Source organism: Macaca nemestrina, chromosome 1, assembly GCF_043159975.1.
Source record: "Macaca nemestrina isolate mMacNem1 chromosome 1, mMacNem.hap1, whole genome shotgun sequence".
Taxonomy (NCBI): domain Eukaryota; kingdom Metazoa; phylum Chordata; class Mammalia; order Primates; family Cercopithecidae; genus Macaca; species Macaca nemestrina.
The window spans coordinates 85,990,894-86,010,853 of record NC_092125.1 but is presented as its reverse complement, the minus strand read 5'-3'; the positions used below and the strand labels follow the sequence as shown (position 1 = coordinate 86,010,853).

The following is a 19,960-nucleotide window of genomic DNA, read 5'->3' as shown; positions in this document are numbered from 1 at the left end:
GGGCACACCCTTCTATATAGAAGTAACTTGCCTTGCTGAGAATTAAAAAGAAAATTTTGTATTTGAGTGCTATTTCTTTTGCTGCACTGAAACTTTATATATAACAATTTGGGGGCTTGTCTAGGATTACATCCCCCTTTGGGGATAGTCTCTGTTTCTCTCTCATGAGGAAGTGCACCCTGCCCTATTGTAGCGGCCTCGGGGGTGAGAAATCAAGACCCACCCAGTGCAAGGAATAACTTGAGCTCTCAGCAGCGTGAAGAAGAAGAAGAAGAAAGAAGAAGAAGAAGAAGAAAGAAGAAAGAAGAAGAAGAAGAAAAAAACCAGCCAGCAACCTAGCTTAAAGGATCCTCACTCTGTGCACTGACCAAGGAAAGAGAAGCTGCGGGAGCTGGTGAAGTTCTTCCTTGGTGGTCAAATTCTGGTGGGCTAAATGTGTGTGTGCGTGAATGATCACAAACAACACTGCTTGTGGTGTTGTTTGTGTGGATGGTGACAAGTCCTGCTGGACAGAGTGAGTGGGTCCTCTCTGTGGTTCCATAGCTACATGGCTTAGGTGGATCCTGCCGTAGGATTTGCACTGGTATGCCAACACTAAAAAGGGCCTGATTCATACCTTGGGGGAACAGCCAGAGAGGACAGCATGAGTGGGAAGTGTGCAAAGGACTTTCAGAGGGGGACAGGGGAGAAACAGGTCAACCTTCCAGGACAGGCAAGACACTCCCTGGTTTGAGGGATTGAGCCTTCTATGACAGGCAAGACACCCCCTGGTTTGAGGGGTTGAGCCTTCCAGGACAAGCAAGGCAAGATGCCCCCTGTTTGAGTGGTTGAGTCTTCCAGGACAGGCAAGACACCCCATGGTATGAGGGGTCGAGCCTTCCGGGACAGGCAAGGTGAGACACCCCCTGGTTTGAGGGGTTGAGCCTTCCGGGACAGGCAAGGTGAGACATCCCTGGTGTTGAGGGGTTGGGCCTTCAGCTAATTTCAAGGGTTGAACCTGAAACACACCCCTCCCCCAGCCTTTCCTTTCTTCTTGGGGGAAGAAAGAGTAGCTCCATTCTCGTAGGTCCCTACCCTATGGGAAGAGAGAAAGAGAGAGAGAGACAGAGAGACAGAGACAGAGGAGAGAAAGACAGGAGAGAGGAGAGAAGAAGAGAGACAGAGGGGAGAGAGAGAGACAGGAGAGAGAGAGAGAGAGACAGATAAGAGAGAAGAGAGAGACAGAGAGGGACTCAGAAAGAGAAAGTCATAGAGAAAAAGAGATAAAGAGAAAAATAGTAGTAAAGAAAAAAAACAGTGTACCCTATTCCTTCGAAAGCCAGGGTAAATTTAAAACCTATAGTTGATAATTGGAGGTCTTCTTCATGACCCTGTAACACTCCAATACCACCTTATTGTCAGTGCAAACAAGGGCGTAGCCCGAAAGCACTAAGGCCACTGACAACCTGTAGCTTTCCTATAAAAAATCCTTAACCCAGTAACCTGCAGATGGCCCAAATGCATTCAATCTTCTAACAGGAAAAATTAGAAAAATAACTCTTTGAGGAAACCTCATTGTGAGCACACCTCACCACTTCAGAACTATCCTAAGTCAAAAAAAAAAAAAAAAAAAAAAAAAAAAAAGCAAAAAAGCTAGCTTACTAACTCAAAAATCTTAGAGTATTGGGGCTATTCTGTTAGGAAAAGATGATTTATCATTAACCACTGAAAATTCCCTTAACCCAAGAGGTTTCCTAACAGGGGATTTAAATCCTAATTACCATACAAAGGTCTGACCAGACCTAGGAGGAACTCCCTTCAAAACATGACATAGATGGTTCCTCCCAGGTGATTGAAGGAAAAAGACACAATAGGCATTCAGTAAGTGATAGGGAAACTCTTGTAAGAGCAGAGTTAGGAAAACTGCCTAATAATTGAGCTGTTTGAACTCAGTCAAGCCTTAAAGTACTTACAAAACCAGGAGAACCATCTATACCAATTCTAAGTTAATTTGGACTAAACAGGGTCTTATTAATAGCAAAGAATAATTGAAATTCCAAACTTAGAAGGTTTTCAACAAAAGTAAAATTTGCTAAAAGTTAACAGTTTAACATGTATCATCCTCACTTCTAATCTCGCGGCCTTAGACAGTCCAGTACACAGACATGAAGGAAGTTCACTTTGAAAAAGAATGGTTATCATCTTTAGGGGGGAAAAAAAAGGCAAGGGGGAGAATTTATGTAAAAAGAATGTTATATGGTAAATTCTTGTCCTAAAAGAACTGGTTGTTTAAAAAAAAAAAAAAAAAAGAATGTTTGTGACAAGTCAGAAAATTGAGGCATGTCGAATAATTATCTGTGAAAGTTGTGGGGAAAGAAAAAGGTTGTAAAACGAAATTTATGCAAGAAATGTTGTATAATTTAAAAGTAATTAGGCCTCCTAAATGTAAAACCACTGAAGAAACAGTTTATGTGCAAGGTGTGTAAGGAAAGTAAAATATACTTTTGGTAAAAAGATTATAAGGAGGCATAAGAATGTGAATTTTTACCTACACTAAAAGGTCTAAAAATATATATATATTGTTTTAAAGGTTTAAGCAAGTTTTAAAACATTAATTGTAAGGAAATTCTGTGTGTAAACATATTAGCTAAAGTTAAACAGGTATCCAGTTTTTCTGTAAACTGGACATTAAAATAAAAGCACAACAGGTTTTTCTTAAAGCACTAAACTGCTCTTTAACAACAATTATAAAAGGTTAAAAAGAGTCTATAAAAATCTTACCTTGTGGTCAGACATTAAAAATTGGATCAATATGTCTACAAGGTTTTATTAAAATTAAGTTTAACATTAATAACAAGCTAAATTTCACCTTTATATTAGTGTACCTGGTATAAAAATCATACAGGAAGCATTGTTAAATATAAAATGGTGTTTGACTTTTTTGGTCTATAAACTAATAAAAATAGGTGCTAAAGGAAATTTCTCAGAAGACACCAAAGACTGTAAGATCCACTGTTGATGTCCCCACATTTAAAACAAAAGGTCAATTTCTTAGAAATTATATACATGGTTTATCTTCCACTTTCCTTTCCCTCAAAAACTAAAAGTCTTTTAGCACAGGTACCACCCCTAGAATTTCCGGTAAACCACCATGAGCCTGAAGATCATGTACTCATCAAAGAGTGGAAAGAAGGAAAACTCTAGACAGCCTGGGAAGGACCTTGTGCTGCTAACTACCAAGACTGCTGTTCATTCAGAAAAAAGGAATGGACTCATCACACCCTGAGTCAAGAAAGCACCACCCCCTCCAGAATCGTGGGCCATAGTCCCGGGGAAAACCTTACCAAACTAAAGCTAAGAAAAATTTATCTCTTTCATCTATTCTATTACTCTTTCTTCTTTCCTCATTCTATTGCTGGCCATCTAGTTTTAACATAACCAAGTCAATTTCACCTCAAACTACGGCATTTAATGCTTGCCTTGTACCCTGTGGGGACTTACCAAGTCAAAAACAGCTCTCTACCTCAAAAAAGTACCTCTGTCCCTCCTGACTCTCCTCAGACTGGACATTAGTAAATTGGGACCATTTAATCCAGGGAGATTTCAATAAAGACCCCAGTGTCAACCAGGAGTCTTGCCCCCTGATGTAGAGCTTTTATGCCGTAGTTGGTCCAACATTCTGTAAATCACTAAAAGAGCAAGGATAGACTGTCCCAACCAGTTTTTGTAATTTCCTAAAACCATACATTCATTTTACTAAAGGGATAGCCCCCTCCTGTCAGCTAAACCAGTGCAACCCTATACAGGTTATTATTTTGAGCCCCCAAAGTTCTCCCCCTTTACTAAGCAGGTCCCTTCTTTTTTTTTTTGAGATAGAGTTTCACTCTTGTTGCCCAGGCTGGAGTGCAGTGGCTTGAACTCGACTCATTGCAACCTCCGCCTCCTGGGTTCAAGCAATTCTCCTGCCTCAGCCTCCCAAGTAGCTGGGATTACAGGCATGTGCCATCACACCCAGCTAATTTTGTATTTTTCATAGAGGCAGGATCTCACCATGTTGGCCAGGCTGGTCTCGAACTCCTGACCTCAGATGATCTGCCCACCTCAGCTCAAAATGTTGGGATTACAGGCGTGAGCCACTGTGCCTGGCCTCAGGTTCCCTTCTTTAAGCCAGTTTTATAGTATGGGGGCTGAGGTTTCAGGGACAGACCCTAATGGATTCTTTGAAATGCATTTCTTTGATCCCCAACCTCCTGAACCTGCCTCTAAACCTTTTTCCAAAACCTCTCACAATGGAACCATTGTTCCTTCTCCATATAACGACAAGACCAAAATAGCGATGGTAGAAGTTAAAGACTTAAAACAAACTTTGGCAATTGAGACAGGATACCAAAATGTGAATGCCACTGAATCAAATATTCTGTCCACACGTTAAACAAAAGCAATTTTTATGCTTGTGTGCACAGCAGGCCAGAGGCCCAAATTGTCACCTTTCCACTAGGATGGCCCTCCAGTAAACCAGGCATGGGCTGCATGGTAGCTCTTTTCCAAGATTCTACAGCCTAGGGTAACAAGTCGTGCCAAGCTCTCCCTCTGCTATATCTCAAACTCCAGCACCCTGTGGGTCAGCTCCTGAGGGCCATCCAGCTTTCATCTCCCAACACTAAGTTCACTTCACATCTCTCATGACAGACAGGAAAATTAGCATTCCTTGGAGACCTGAAAGGATGCAGTGAGCTTAATAATTTTCAAGAGCTTATCAGTCGGCCCTTGTTCATCCCTGAGCGGGTGTGTGGTGGTGTTGTGGTGGACCTTTACTGGATACTCTGCCAAATAACTGGAGTGGCAGTTGTGCTTTAGTCCAATTGGGTATCCCTTTTGCCCTGGCATTTCATCAACCAGAGGAAAGAAAAATAAGACATCTTAAAGAGAGAAAAGCCCCTTCTAAGTCTTTTGGCTCTCACATCTAGACACAATTAAAGACCCACCAGGAATAACGGATCCATTTGAAGCCCAAAATCAAATAGCTGCAGGATTTGAGTCAATATTTTGGTAGGTGACAGTTAATAAAAATGTAGATTGGATAAACTACATCTATTACAACCAACAGTGATTTATTAACTACACTAGAGCTGCTGTTAAAGGAACAGCTGAAGAATTAGGGGCTACTAGCCAGATGGCTTGGGAAAATAGGATAGCCTTAGACATATTAGCAAAAACAGGAGTTTGTGTCATAATTAAAACTCAATGTTACACCTTCATCCCAAACAACCCTGCCCCTAATAGAAGTATAACAAAGGCATTACAAGGTCTGACTGCTCTGTCCAATGAGTTAGCCAGCAACTCAGGGGTAAATGACCCCTTTACAGATGGCTAGAAAAAAAAAAAAAAAGAAAAAGAAGTAGTTCGGTAAATGGAAAGGAATTATAGCCCCAATTCTTACTTCCCTCGCAGCCATACTAGGTGTACTTATTCTTGTCGGGTGCTGTGTCATACCACACATCCATAGGTAGATGCAGAGGCTCATAAAAACGGCACTTACTAAAACCTCCCTTAACTATCCTCCACCTTATCCAGAGAAGCTTTTTCTTTTAAAAAATCAAGCAAAACCACCAAGCCAAGACATGTTAAAAAAAAGTTTAAAAACAAAGCTGTAAGGAAGTACAAGGGCAGGGATTGTTAGATATGAGCTCAAAATTTCTTTTCAAAGAATGTCAGTATGTTCAATTCTTTGTCTTCTACTTTTAAACTTAACTTCCTCATAAAGCAACCTTTTCCCAATTACCTGCTCCACCCTAACTCATTCCAATTATCTGCTACCTGCTCTGCCCTGACTCCTGCCAACGCACTCACCCCGTCCTTCTCTTTAAATTCGCCAGTTGGAATTAGTTTAGCCTGTGCGGTCTAATCCTAGCCAATAGGGGAAGAACACAGCAGCAGGTGCCACGTGCGTCAGGGTTAAGAACGCCTTCCCCTCCCTTGTCCAAGTGTGCGCTCACCATTGTTCCATATGTAAGGGCACACTCTTCTATATAGAAGTAACTTGCCTTGCTGAGAAAAAGTAAATTTTATATTCGAGTGCTATTTCTTTTGCGGCACTGAAACTTTATATATAATAGTTTTACTTACACACTCAAACCAAATAACTAAAGATTTGATAGCTGGATGGATGAAACTTTGGAGTTCATGGGCAAATAATTACCAGATGCTGGAGTGTAAACTGGCATAAGGATTATGGAGTGCACCCATCCTATGAACCTGCTGTTTTATTGTAGTCTATATACTAGAGCAGTGTTTCCAACTGTGTAATACGACCCATTGAAGAATCACAAATTAGTTTACTGGGTGAGAACAAACATCTTTTAATAGGTTCGAACAGTGTTAACCTTAATTTTCTGTCTGTCAACAAATTTAAAGTACAAGACAGACACAATTCTAATGCTTTGGGATGCACCTGCAAAAAGCAGATGTGGGTTCCATAACCGCAGTACCTTTCACTAACAAAAAGAACTGTAGCTAAAGGTGGATATCACCCACTGCTGCGCCCACATGGCGCTTCTCCATCCTCCCCACAGCGTTCCAGTCTGGGTTTGATAAAGACGCGGAATCCAGCTGGAAGCAGTGGCTCACTTCTGTAACCCCAGAACTTTGGGAAGCTGAGGCAGGTGGAACACAAGGTCAGGAGTTCAAGACCAGCCTGGCCAACATAGTGAAATCCTGTCTCTACTAAAAATACAAAAATTTGCCAGGCGTGGTGGTGGGCGCCTGTAGTCCCAGCACCACAGAGGTTGAGGCCCTAGAATCGCTTGAACCCGGGAGGCGGAGGTTGCAGTGAACCGAGACTGCGCCACTGCCCTCCAGCCCAGGGGACTAAGCGAGACTCCGTCTTCAAAACAAAACAAACAAAAACAAGCGGAATCCACCCTGCTGTCCCATGGAGAGCGCAATCCTCACCCTCAGGCCACAGGACACTGCAGCAGAATTGACTCCCTGAAGTTAACACATTTCCTCCCTGGGTGGGTCAGACACCGCAGAGGCGCGTGGGAAATGTAGTCTCTCTCCAATGACGCCACCAGCACAGGACCAAGGGAAAAGAGCTTCCGGGTTCCTTCCGCGCATGCCCTGCCCCACTCCGCCGTCGCTCCTGGTAAATTTGAACCCTGCAGCTCTCTGGACTACTCCGCAGGTCTGGGGTGGGGTTGGGCGTCCCTGAAGTTGGTTGCGAAGGCGGAAGGGGAGACCACCAGCCTTGGGGGTTCCTGGGTGGGCTTACTGAGCTCCCTTGGTTGGAGCAGGCAAAGGGGCGGATTTGAGGCCGCCGGGCCTAAAGCATAGATGTGGGGCTGAAGTGCGGGGCGACTGGGGTTGTGCTGTCCCCGGCTGCGTCGGAGGCTGTGCTCCCCCGGTGGGCAGATGTGGCCTCTGGTCTCAGAAGAGGGTTCCAAGAGGGCGCGGCCAGGGTCCACCGGAGATGGAAGGGATATTGAAGGCTGGGAGCTGGCGGGTCTCCCTAGGAAGGAAGGAAATCCTCCAGTGTGAAACTGTTTACACTGAAAATCTGCTGTTCAGTGTAGTCACCTAAATGGATGATTTTAGCTAGATCTGGGTCACTTGCTAAAACTTTTCCATCAGCATTTGCTGCTTCACCTTGCATTTTTATGTTATGGAGACAGTTTTGTTCCTTGAACCTCACGAACCAACTTCTTGCTGGTATCTTCTGCAATTTCTTCATCTCTCTTGGTCTTTATAGAGCTGAAGAGACTTGTATCCAGACCACTCACTCTTTACCTGTATCAGCAATAAAACTGTTTCACTTTCCTGTACTCGTTTGTTCACTGGAATAGCGTATTTCCTTTCTCATTGCACTCACAACTTGGCTAAGTGGTGCAAGAGGCCTAACTTTTGGCCTCTGTTTTTGACATGCATCCCTCAGTAAACTTAATTATCTCTGGTTTTTGATGTAAAGTGAGAGATGTGCGACTCTTCTTTTTACTTGAACACTTAGAGACCATTATACGGTTATTAATTGGCCAATTTTAATGTTTTTGTGACTCAGGTGAGGAGACCACCCCCTCATATCATCTTATGCCCAATTTCTGCCTCCAAAGAAAGAACAAGTAAAAACTAAAAGGCAGAAATGAAATCCACAGGCAGACAGCCTGCCACCACACCCTGGGCCTGGTAGTTAAATATTGACTTCTGACCTAAGGGTTATGTTATCTATAGATTACAGACATTATATAGAAAAGCACTGTGAAAATCCCATCCTGTTTTGTTCCGATCTAATTACTGGTGCATGCAGCCCCCAGTCACATACCCCCTGCTTGCTCAATCAATCACAACCCCCTCACGTGCACCCCCTTAGAGTTGTGAGCCCTTGAAAGGGACAGGAATTGCTCACTCCGGGAGCTCGGCTCTTGAGACAGGAGTCTTGCTGATGCCCTCGGCTAAATAAACGCCTTCCTTCTTTAACTCGGTGTCTGAGGAGTTTTGTCTGTTGCTCGTCCTGCTACATTTCTTGGTTCCCTGACCAGGAAACAAGGTGATTGGCGGATGGTCGAGGCAGCTCCTTGGGCGGCTTAAGCCTGCCCTGTGGAACATCCCTGCAGGGGACTCTGATCAGCCTGAGTGACACAGATCCTGAGCACTCCTGGGTAGGCATTTGCCCCATTGGGACACCTTGCCAGAGCAGTGTGTGACAGGCCCCCATGGAGGATCAACGCAATGGCTGAACACCAGGGAGGAACTAGTACTTGGAGTCTGGACATCTGAAACTTGGTAAGACTAGTCTTGAGAACTTGCCCACTCCTTTTGAGTGGAAGTGTGGCCTGATCACCCACGGCGTGCCTTTATTGGCACTTAGGTTTGGTTTTGGTTTTGGTTTTGGTTTTGACTTGGTTTGAATTGCTTGACAGGACTGGTCTTAGGAACTTGCCCACTCTATTTAGTGGAAACATGGCCTGATCACCCACGATGTGCCTTTATCGGCACTTTCATTTTGGTTTTGACTTGGTTTAAATTGCTTGACAGGACTGGTCTTGGGAACTTGTCTACTCCATTTGAGTGGAAGCGTGGCCTGATCACCCACAGTGCGCATGTACCGGCACTTTGGTTTTTGTTTTTGACTTGACTTGGATTGCTTGATACTTTGGTTTTGGTTTTGACCTGGCTTAGATTTCCTGATACTCTGATTTTGGTTTTGGTTCTGGTTTGGTGTAAACTGTAAAAGTGTGTGTGTGCCCTTTTTACCCTTTGTTTTGTGGTGTGCGTGTGGTGTGAGCGTGGTGTTTTGTCTCGAGGAAACATGGGTCAGGCACAAAGTAAGCCCACCCCACTAGGAACTATGTTGAAAAACTTCAAAAAAGGATTTAAGGGAGACTATGGAGTCACCATGACACCAGGAAAACTTAGAACTTTGTGTGAGATAGACTGGCCAGCATTAGAGGTGGCTTGGCCATCAGAAGGATGCCTGGACAGATCCCTTGTCTTGAAGGTATGGCACAGGGTAGCCTGTAAGCCAGGGTACCCAGATCAGTTCCCACATATAGATTCTTGGTTACAGCTAGTTTTAGACCCCCCCACAGTGGTTAAGAGGACAGGCAGCAGCAGTCCTAGTAGCAAAGGGACAGTTAAGGAAGGTTCTTGCTCCACCCGCTGAGGGAAGTTGGCCCCAAAAGTCCTGTCCAACCCAACACCAGAAGAATTGTGGCAGGAATTGGTACCAGCAATACCCCCTCCTTGTTGGGAGGAAGGGCTCTCCCATCCCTGAGCCCACAGCACTTACACCTCCACCAGATAACCACACCCCTAGACCACCCAGAGTAGACAAAAGAGGAAGTGAAGCCGTGGGAGAAACTCATCCCTTGGCAGCTTGCTTATGGCCCAAGACAGCAAATCAAATACCCCTGAGAGGGCAGTGATATACTGGGGTAGATGAGGACGGTCACATGGTGGAAAGGCGTGCCTTTGTGTATCAACCTTTCATCTCTGCTGACCTTCTCAATTGGAAAAACAATACTCCATCTTACACTGAAAAGCTTCAACCTTTAATTGACTTGCTCCAAACTATTACGCAGACTCATAATCCTGCTTGGGCTGATTGCCACCAGCTGCTCACGTACCACTTTAATGCAGATGAAAGGCGAAGGGTGCTCCAGGTGGCAACTAAGTGGCTAGAGGAGCACATCCCAGTCGATTACCAAAACCCCCAAGAATATATAAGAATTCAACTGCCAGAAATAGACCCCCAATGGGACCCGAACAAGGGACCAGACATGGAGAGGCTAAGGTGGTACCCTGAGGCATTAATAGAAGGTCTAAAGAAAGGGGCTGAAAAGGCTACAAATGTAGTGGTCTCTGAGGTCATCCAAGGAAAAGAGGAGAGTCTAGTGCAATTCTATGAAAGACTGTGAGGCTTACCGTATGTACACTCCTTTTGATCCAGATAGCCCTGAAAATCAGCGCATGATTAACATGGCCTTAGTCAAAGTGTGGAAGATATCAGGAGAAAATTGCAGAAACAGGCTGGGTTTGTGGGTATGAATACCTCACAGTTACTGGAAATAGCCAATCAAGTGTTTGTGAATAGAGATGCAACAAGCCGCAGAGAAAGCCGTAAGGAAGGCTAATGCCAGGCTAGGCGAAACGCCGGCTTACTGGCCACGGCCATTAAGGGAATTCCCCTGAAAGGAGAGGGAAGGGGGGTTCTGGGAGGAATACCCAGTCTAATCACCCATGCTTGCAACATAACCAATGCGCCTATTGTAAGGAAATAGGACACTGGAAAAGTAAGTGTCCCCAACTGAAGGAAAAGCAAGGTGGTTCAGAACAAAAGACCTCAGATAAAGACGATGGAGCTTTTTCAGTGTGGCCGAAGGGTTATTGGACTGAAGGGGACCGGGCTGAAGTGCCCCCAAGGAGCCCGCATTCAGGATTACAGTTGGGGGCAAGGACATTAAGTTTTTGGTTGATACTGGTGCTGAACATTCAGTAGTGACCACCTCAGTTGCCACCTTATCCAAGAAAACCATTGATATAATTGGAGCAACGGGAGTTTCCACTAAGCAGGCTTTCTGTTTACCAAGGACCTGCTTGGATGGGGGACATGAGATAGTTCACCAGTTCTTGTACATGTCTGACTGTCCCTTGCCCTTGCTGGGAAGAGATTTGTTTAGCAGGCTGAGATTCACCATCTCCTTTACAAAACAGGGCTCTTTACAGCTAAAGTTACCGGGAACAGGAGTTATCATGGCCCTTACGGTCCCCCAGGAAGAAGAATGGAGACTTTTTCTAACTGAGCCAGGCCAAGAGATAAAACCAGCTCTAGCTAAGCGATAGCCCCGAGTATGGGCAGAGGATAATCCTCTGGGACTGGTGGTCAACCAAACCCCCGTACTCATAGAAGTTAAGCCTGGGGCCCAACCAATTAGACAAAAGCAGTATCCAGTTCCCAGAGAAACTCTCAAAGGAATCCAGGTTCATCTCAGGTGCTTGAAAGCCTATGGAATTATAGTTCCTTGCCAGTCTCCATGGAACACCCTCTTCCTGCCTGTCCCTAAGCCAGGGACCAAGGACTACAGATCAGTACAGGACTTGCTCTTGGTCAACCAAGCTACAGTGACTCTGCACCCAACAGTTCCTAACCCTTACACATTGTTAGGACTGCTGCCGGCTGAGGACAGCTGGTTTACCTGTCTGGACTTAATAGATGCCTTCTTTAGCATCAAAATAGCTCCTGAGAACCAGAAGCCGTTTGCTTTCAGTGGGAAGATCCAGAGTCAGGTGTCACTACTCAGTACACTTGGACCTGACTTCCCCAAGGGTTCAAGAACTCCCCTACTATCTTTGGGGAGGCCCTGGCTCAAGACCTGCAAAAGTTTCCTGCTAAAGACCTAGGCTGTGTCTTGCTTCTGTACGTGGATGACCTTCTGCCAGGACACTCCACGGCAGTCGGGTGTGCAAAAGGGACTGAAGCCCAGCTTCAGCACCTGGAGGACTGTGGGTATAAGGTGTCCAAGAAGAAAGCTCAGATCTGCAGACAGCAGGTATGCTACCTGGGATTCACTATTCAGAAAGGGGAGCACAGCCTGGGGTCCGAAAGAAAGCAGGTCATCTGCAACCTACCAGAACCTAAAAACAGAAGGCAAGTAAAGGAATTCCTAGGAGTTGTGGTTTTGCAGATTATGGATTCCAAACTTTGCAGTACTAGCCAAACCTTCGTACTGGGTTACAAAGGGGGGCGACCGGGAGCCTTTTGAATGGGGGCCTCTACAACAGCAAGTCTTTTGTAAGTTAAAGGAAAAACTTATGTCGGCCCCAGCCCTAGGACTACCAGATTTGACAAAGCCCTTTACACTTTATGTGTCAGAAAGATAACAAATGGCAGTTGGAATTTTAACCCAGACTGTGGGGTCCTGGCCAAGGCCAGTGGCCTATCTCTCAAAACAACTAGATGGGGTTTCCAAAGGCTGGCCCCCATCTCTAAGGGCCCTGGCAGCAACAGCCCTGTTAGCACAAGAAGCAGATGAACTAACCCTTGGGCAAAACCTGAATATAAAGGCCCCCCATGCTGTGGTAACTTTGATGAATATCAGAGGACATCATTGGCTAACAAATGCTAGATTAACCAAGTACCACAGCTTGCTGTGTGAAATTCCCCGTGTAACTATTGAAGTCTGTAACACCCTAAATCCTGCCACCCTGCTCCCAGTATCAGAGAGCCCTGTTGAGCATAACTGTATAGAGGTGTTGGACTCAGTCTATTCTAGCAGACCTGACCTTCAGGACCAGCCATGGGCATCAGTAGACTGAGAGTTATACGTGGATGGGAGCAGCTTCATTAACGCACAAGGGGAAAGATGTGCAGGATATGCAGTGGTAACTTTGGATGTTGTCATTGAAGCCAAACCGTTGCCACAGGGCACTTCAGCCCAGAAAGCTGAGCTCTAACTCAGGCTGTAGAACTCAGTGAAGGTAAGACTGTAAACATCTACACTGACTCTTGAGATGCCTTTCTAACCCTCCAAGTGCATGGAGTATTGTATAAGGAAAAGGGTCTGTTAAACTCTGGGGGAAAGGACATAAAATATCAATAAGAAATTCTACAATTATTAGAGGCAGTGTGGAAACCTCAGAAGGTGGCAGTCATGCACTGCAGGGGACACCAGCAAGCCTCCACCTCAGTGACCTTAGGACACTCTCGAGCTGATTCAGAAGCTCGAAAAGCAGCATCTACCCCTTACCAGGTATCGGTAGTAGCCCCCTTACTCCCTCAAACACCTGACCTGGTATCTACCTATTCTAAGGAAGAAAAAGATTTCTTCCAAGCAGAAGGGGGGCAAGTAATAAAAGGAGGATGGATCAGACTGCCAGATGCTAGGGTAGCTGTGCTGCAGTTGCTAGGAGCCCCAATCATATTGGCTGTGCATGAAACCAATTATCTAGGTCAAGAGTCACTTGAAAAATTGTTAGACCGGTACTTCTATGTCTCACACTTGCCAGCCCTTGCCAAAGCAGTAGCACAACTGTGTGTTACTTGCCAACAGCACAATGTGAGGCAAGGCCCCAGCATTCCACCCAGTATACAAGCTTATGGAGCGGCTCCTTTTGAGGATCTTCAATTGGATTTCACGGAAATGTCGAAATGTGGAGGTCACAAGTATTTGCTGGTTCTTATGTGTGCTTACTCTGGGTGGGTGGAGGCTTATCCCACACGAACTGAAAAGGCCTATGAGGTAACCTGTGTGCTTCTCTGAGATCTTATTCCTAGGTTTGGACTGCCCTTATGAATCAGCTCAGATAACAGGCTGGCGTTTGTGGCTGACTTGGTACAGAAGACAGCAAAGGCATTAGGAATCACTTGGAAGCTATATGCCTACCGACCTCAGAGTTCTGGAAAGGTGGAGCGAATGAATTGGACCATCAAAAATAGTTTAGGGAAAGTATGTCAGGAAACAGGATTAAAGTGGATACAGGTCCTTCCTATGGTATTGTTTAAAATTAGATGCACTCTTTCTAAGAAAACAGGATACTCCCCCTTATGAAATACTGTATCATAGGTCTCCTCCTATACTACGGGAGCTTCCAGGCACTTCCCGAGTTAGGTGAAGTTGAATTACAGCGACAGCTACAGGCTTTAGGAAAAATTACACAAACAATCCCAACTTAGGTAAATGAGAGGTGTCCATCAAGTTATTCTCCCCAGTTCACCCTTTCTCTCCAGGTGATCATGTGTGGATCAAGGACTGGAATGTAGCCCCTTTGAGGCCATGGTGGAAAGGACCTCAGACTGTCATTCTGACCACCACCATGGCTGTAAAGGTAGAAGGAATCCCAGCCTGGATCCACCACAGCCATGTGAGACCTGCAGCTGATGAAACCTAGGAGGCAAAACCGAGCCTGGACAACTCCTGCAAAGTGACTCTGAGGAGGATGGCAAACCCTGCTCCAGTCACACCTGGAAGCTGACTGGTCTACGCATGGCAGAAGCATGAGGAGAATCAAGTAGGACTCATTTTCCTTATAATTTGGACTTGTATAGTAAAAACTTCCACTGATTTTCCCTGCACGGAGGACTGCTCTCAGTGTATACATCAGGTTACTGAGGTAAGGCAACAAGTTAAAACAATCTTTCTGTTCTATAGTTACTATGAATGCCTAGGAACTTTAAAAGGAACATGTTTATATAATGACAGTACAAGGTATGTAGCCCAGGAAACGACTGACTGGATGTGTGTTATGACCCTTCTGAGTTTCCCATGTCCACAGTTTTTGAAATAAGATTAAGGACTGAAGACTGGTGAGGACTCATAAGTGATACAAGTAAAGTATTAGCCAGAACAGAAAAAAGGGGTGCCCAAACTCATAATCTTGAAATTTGATTTCTATGCTGTCATTAATAGCAGTAAGTTAGGAAGGGAATGTGGCTCTTTTAGTTGGGAAAAAGGCTATATGACTGAAAATAAGTACATTTGTCATGAATTAGGACTGTGTGGAAATGAATGCGGATACTGGTCATGTGTCATTTAGTCCACTTGGATAAAAAGTGAAAAGGATCTAGTCCACCTTCAGAAAGGAAAAAATGGCCCTTCTTTACTAAAGGACAATGTAACCCCTTAGAGCTAGTAATAACCAATCCCCTTGATCCTTACTGGAAAAAAGGAGAGTGTGTGACCTTAGGAATCAATGGGGCTGGACTAGATCCTCAAGTAAATAGCTTGGTTCGAGGAGAAGTTTACAAACGCTCTCGTTTACAGACGCTCTCCTGAACCAGTGTTCAAACATTTTCTGATGAACTAAAAGTACCAATACCAGAAATTCCAGGAAAAACAAGAAATTTGTTTTTGCAATTAGCTGAGCATGTAGCACAGTCTCTCAGTGTCACTTCATGTTATGTATGTAGAGGAACTATAATGGGAGATCAATGGCCATAGGAAGCCCAAGAATTAGTACCTACTGACCCAGTTCCTGATGAATTCCCAGCTCAAAAGAATCACCCTGATAATGTCTAGGTCCTAAAAGCCTCAATTATTGCACAATATTTCACAGCTAGATAAGGAGAAGAATTTACTGACCCCGTAGGATGACTTAGTTGTCTGAGACAGAAACTGTATAGTGATACCACAAAAACAGTCACTTGGTGGAGTTCAAATCAAACAGAGAGGAATTCATTTAGCAAATTCCCAAAGTTCCAAACCGTGTGGACCCACCCAGAGTCCTACCAGGACTGGACAGCCCCCACTGGATTATATTGGATATGTGGGCATAAAGCTTATGCCAAATTACCTGACCAGTGGGCAGGCAGTTGTGTTATTGGCACTATTAAACCATCTTTCTTCCTACTGCCCATGAAAACAGGCGAACTCCTAGGTTTCCCTGTCTGTGTTTCCCACGAAAAGAGAAGCATAGCTATAGGAAATTGGAAAGGTGATGAATGGCCCCCTGAGAGAATCATACAGTATTATAGGCCTGCTACTTAGGCACAAGACGGCTCTTGAGGATACTGGACCCCCATTTACATGATCAACCAAATCATATGGTTACAAACTGTCTTAGAAATAATCACTAATAAAACTGGCAGAGCGTTGACTATTCTGGCCCATCAAGAAACTCAGATGAGAAATGCTGTCAAAATAGATTGGCTCTTGACTACTTGCTAGCAGCTGAAGGAGGGGTCTGTGGGAAATTTAGCCTTACTAATTGCTGTCTACAAATAGATGATTGAGGGCAAGTAGTTGAAGACATAATTAGAGATATGATAAAACTGGCACATGTGCCCATGCCAATGTGGCATGGATTTGATCCTGGGGCCATGTTCCCAGTGCTAGGAGGATTTAAAACTCTTATAATAGGAGTTATAATAATAATAGGAGTCTGCCTACTGCTCCCTTGTTTGTTACCTGTACTTCTTCAAATGGTAAAAAGCTTCATCGCTACCTTAGTTCACCAAAATGCTTCAGTACAAGTGTACTGTACGAATCACTATTGATCTGTCTTGCAAGAAGACATAGGTAGTAAAAATGAAAGTGAGAACTCCCACTAATAAAATGAGTGAGAGTCTCAAAAGAGGGGAATAAGGGAGGAGACCACCCCTCATATCATCTTATGCCCAATTTCCGCCTCCAAAGAAAGAAGAAGTAAAAACTAAAAGGCAGAAATAAAATCCACAGGCAGACGGCCCGGCGCCGCACGCTGGGCCTGGTAGTTAAAGATCGACCCCTGACCTAACTATAGATTACAGACATCGTATAGAAATGCACTGTGAAAATCCCTGTCCTGTTTTGTTCCAATCTAATTACCAGTGCCTGCAGCCCCCAGTCATGTACCCCCGTGTACCCCCCTGCTTGCTCAATCACGACCCCCTCACATGCACCCCCTTAGAGTTGTGAGCCCTTAAAAGGGACAGGAACTGCTCACTCAGGGAGCTCAGCTCTTGAGACAGGAGTCTTGCTGATGCCCCCGGCCGAATAAATCCCTTCCTTCTTTAACTTGGTGTCTCAGGAGTTTTATCTGTGGCTCATCCTGCTACACAGGGAATCAGGGAGTTGAAGGGAGAGAGAGGCAGGGGAATGGCCAGTCCATGGAGCAGTCAGAACATGGACAACATTCATCACTTAGGTTTGTTGTTTTATATGAGAGTGATTTGTAGCACCCTCCACTCAAACAATTATAATAGTGACATCAAAAAGCACTCATCACATTGGCTGGACACGGTGGCTCACGCCTCTAATCCCAGCACTTTGGGAGGTCGAGGTGGGTGGATCACCTGAGGTCAGGGGTTCGAGACCAGCCTGGGCAACATGGTACAACCCCATCTCTACATACAAAAATTAGCTGAGCGTGGTGGTGGGTGCCCATAGTCCCAGCTACTTGGGGGGCTGAGGCAGGAGAATAGCTTGAACCCAGAGGCAGAGGTTGCAGTGAGCCGAGATTGTGCCACTACACTCCAGCTTGGACTCAATCTCAAAAAAAAAAAAAAGAAAAGAAAAAAAAAGAAAACAGTACTGATCACAGATCACCATAATGGATATCATAACAGTAAAAAATCTTTAAATATTGTGAGATGAAATGAGTACATGCTGTTAGAAAATGGTGCTGATAGACTTCCCTACATGGTTGCTAAAAACCTTCAATTTGTGGAAAACTCAGTATCTGTCAATCCTAGTAAAGTGAAGCACAGTAAAACAAGGTTGTATTGCTTTGATTCCATTTGAAATTCAAAGTCTTTTTTTCTAATTATGTGAAGAATGCCCATGGTAGTTTGATGGGAATAGCATTGAATCTATAAATTACTTTGGGCAGTATGGCCATTTTTGTGATACTGATTCTTCCTATTCATGAGGATGGAAGGTTTGTCCATTTGTTTGTGTCCTCTCTGATTTCCTTGAGCAGTGGTTTGTAGTTTTCCTTGAAGAGGTCTTTCATGTCCCTTTTTAGCTGTATTCCTAGGTATTTTATTCTCCTTGTAGTATTTGTGAATGGGAAATCATTCATGATTTGGCTCTCTGCTTGTCTATTGTTGGCGTATAGGAATGCTTGTGAGTTCTGCACATTCATTTTGTGTCCTGAGACCTTAAGTTGCTTATCAGCTTAAGAAGCTTTAAGAAGTTTTGAGTTTTCTAAAAATAGGTTTTCTAAATACAATCCATGAATAGACAATTTGACTTACTCTCTTCCTCTTTGAATACCCTTTATTTCTTTCTCTTGTCTGATTGCCCTGGCCAGAACTCCCAATACTGTGTTGAATGGGAGTAGTGAGAGAGGGCATCCGTGTCTTGTGCCAGTTTGAATGCTTCCAGCTTTTGCCCATTCAGTATGATATTGGGTGTGGGTTTGTCATAAATAGTTCTTATTATTTTGAGATATGTTCCATCAGTTTGTAGTTTATTGAGAGTTTTTAACATGAAGGGATGTTGAATTTTATTGAAGGCCTTTTCTGCATCTTTTGAGATAATCATGTGGTTTTTGTCACTGGTTATGTTTATGTGATGGATTACATTTATTGATTTGCATGTGTTGAACCAGCCTTGCATCCCAGGGATGAACCCGACTTGATCGGGTGGATAAGCTTTTTGGTGTGCTACTGTAGTCAGTTTGCCAGGATTTTATTGAGGATATTTGCATCAATGTTCATCAGGGATATTAGGCCTGAAATTTTCTTTTTTTGTTGTGTCTCTGCCAGGTTTTAGCATCAGGATGATGCTAGCCTCATAAAATGAGTTAGGGAAGAGTCCCTCTTTTTCAATTGTTTGAAACAGTTTCTGAAGGAACGTTACCGATTTTTTGTACCTGTGGTAGAATTCAGCTGTGAATCCATCTGGTCCTGGGCTTTTTTGCTTGATAGGTGATTTGTTACTGTCTCAATTTCAGAACTTGCTATTGGTCTATTCAGGGATTCAACTTCTTCTTGGTTTAGTGTTGGGAGGGTGTATGTGTCCAGGAATTTACCAATTTCTTCTAGATTTTCTAGTTGATTTGTATAGAAGTGTTTATAGTATTCTCTGATGGTGGTTTGTATTTCTGTGGGATCAGTGGTGATATCCCCTTTATCTTTTTTTATTGTGTCCATTTGATTCTTCTCTCTTTTCTTCTATGTTAGTTTAACTAATGGTCTATCTATTTTGTTAATCTTTTCAAAAAACCAGCTCCTAGATTCATTGATTTTTTTGAAGGGTTTTTCATGTCTCTCTCTCCTTCAGTTGTACTCTGATCTTAGTTATTTCTTGTGTTCTGCTAGCTTTTGGGTTTGTTTGCTCTTGCTTCTCTAGTTCTTTTAAGTGGGATGTTAGGGTGTTGATTTGAGATCTTTCTAGCTTTCTGATGTGGGCATTTAGGGCTATAAATTTCCCTCTTAACACTGCTTTAGCTGTGTCACAGAGATTCTGGTATGTTGTCTCTTTGTTCTCATTGGTTTCAAATAACTTCTTGATTTCTGCCTTAATTTCATTATTTGTCCAGGAATCTTTCAGGAGCAGGTTGTTCAATTTCCATGTAGTTGTGTGGTTTTGAGTTTCTTAATCCTGAGTTCTAATTTGATTACACTGTGGTCTGACACACTGTTGTAATTTCAGTTCTTTTGCATTTGCTGAGGAGTATTTTACTTCTAATTATGTGGCCACTTTTAGAGTAAGTGCCGTGTGACACTGAGAATAATATATATTCTGTTGTTTTGGGGTGGGGAGTTCTGTAGATATCTATTTGGTCCACTTGATCCAGAGTTGAGTTCAAGTCCTGAATATCCTTTTAATTTTCTTTTCCTTTTTTTTTTTTTTTAAGACAGAGTCTCACTCTGTTGTCCAGGCTGGAGTGCAGTGGCACAACCTCGGCCCACTGCAGCCTCCATTTCCCAGGTTAAAGTGATTCTCCTGCCTCAGCCTCCTGAGTAGCTGGGATTACAGGCACCCACCACCCGCCTGCTAATTGTTGTATTTTTAGTAGAGACAGTGTTTCACCATGTTGGTCAAGCTGGTCTCGAGCTCCTGACCTC

General features: G+C 44.0%; 1 protein-coding gene across 4 annotated transcripts in view; it reads left to right on the top strand.

The window, feature by feature from the left end:
• The first annotated feature begins 6,982 nt into the window (after positions 1 to 6,982).
• LOC105478843 (zinc finger protein 717-like) overlaps positions 6,983 to 19,960 on the top strand; it is a 108,362-nt gene continuing 95,384 nt past the window's right edge. The window contains exons 1-2 of one of the 4 annotated variants that reach the window (XR_011615069.1): positions 6,983 to 7,123; positions 14,198 to 14,580. The gene's annotated coding sequence lies outside the window, so the exon portion shown is untranslated. The other 3 variants (XR_011615070.1, XR_011615081.1, XR_011615068.1) reach the window with 3 other exon arrangements.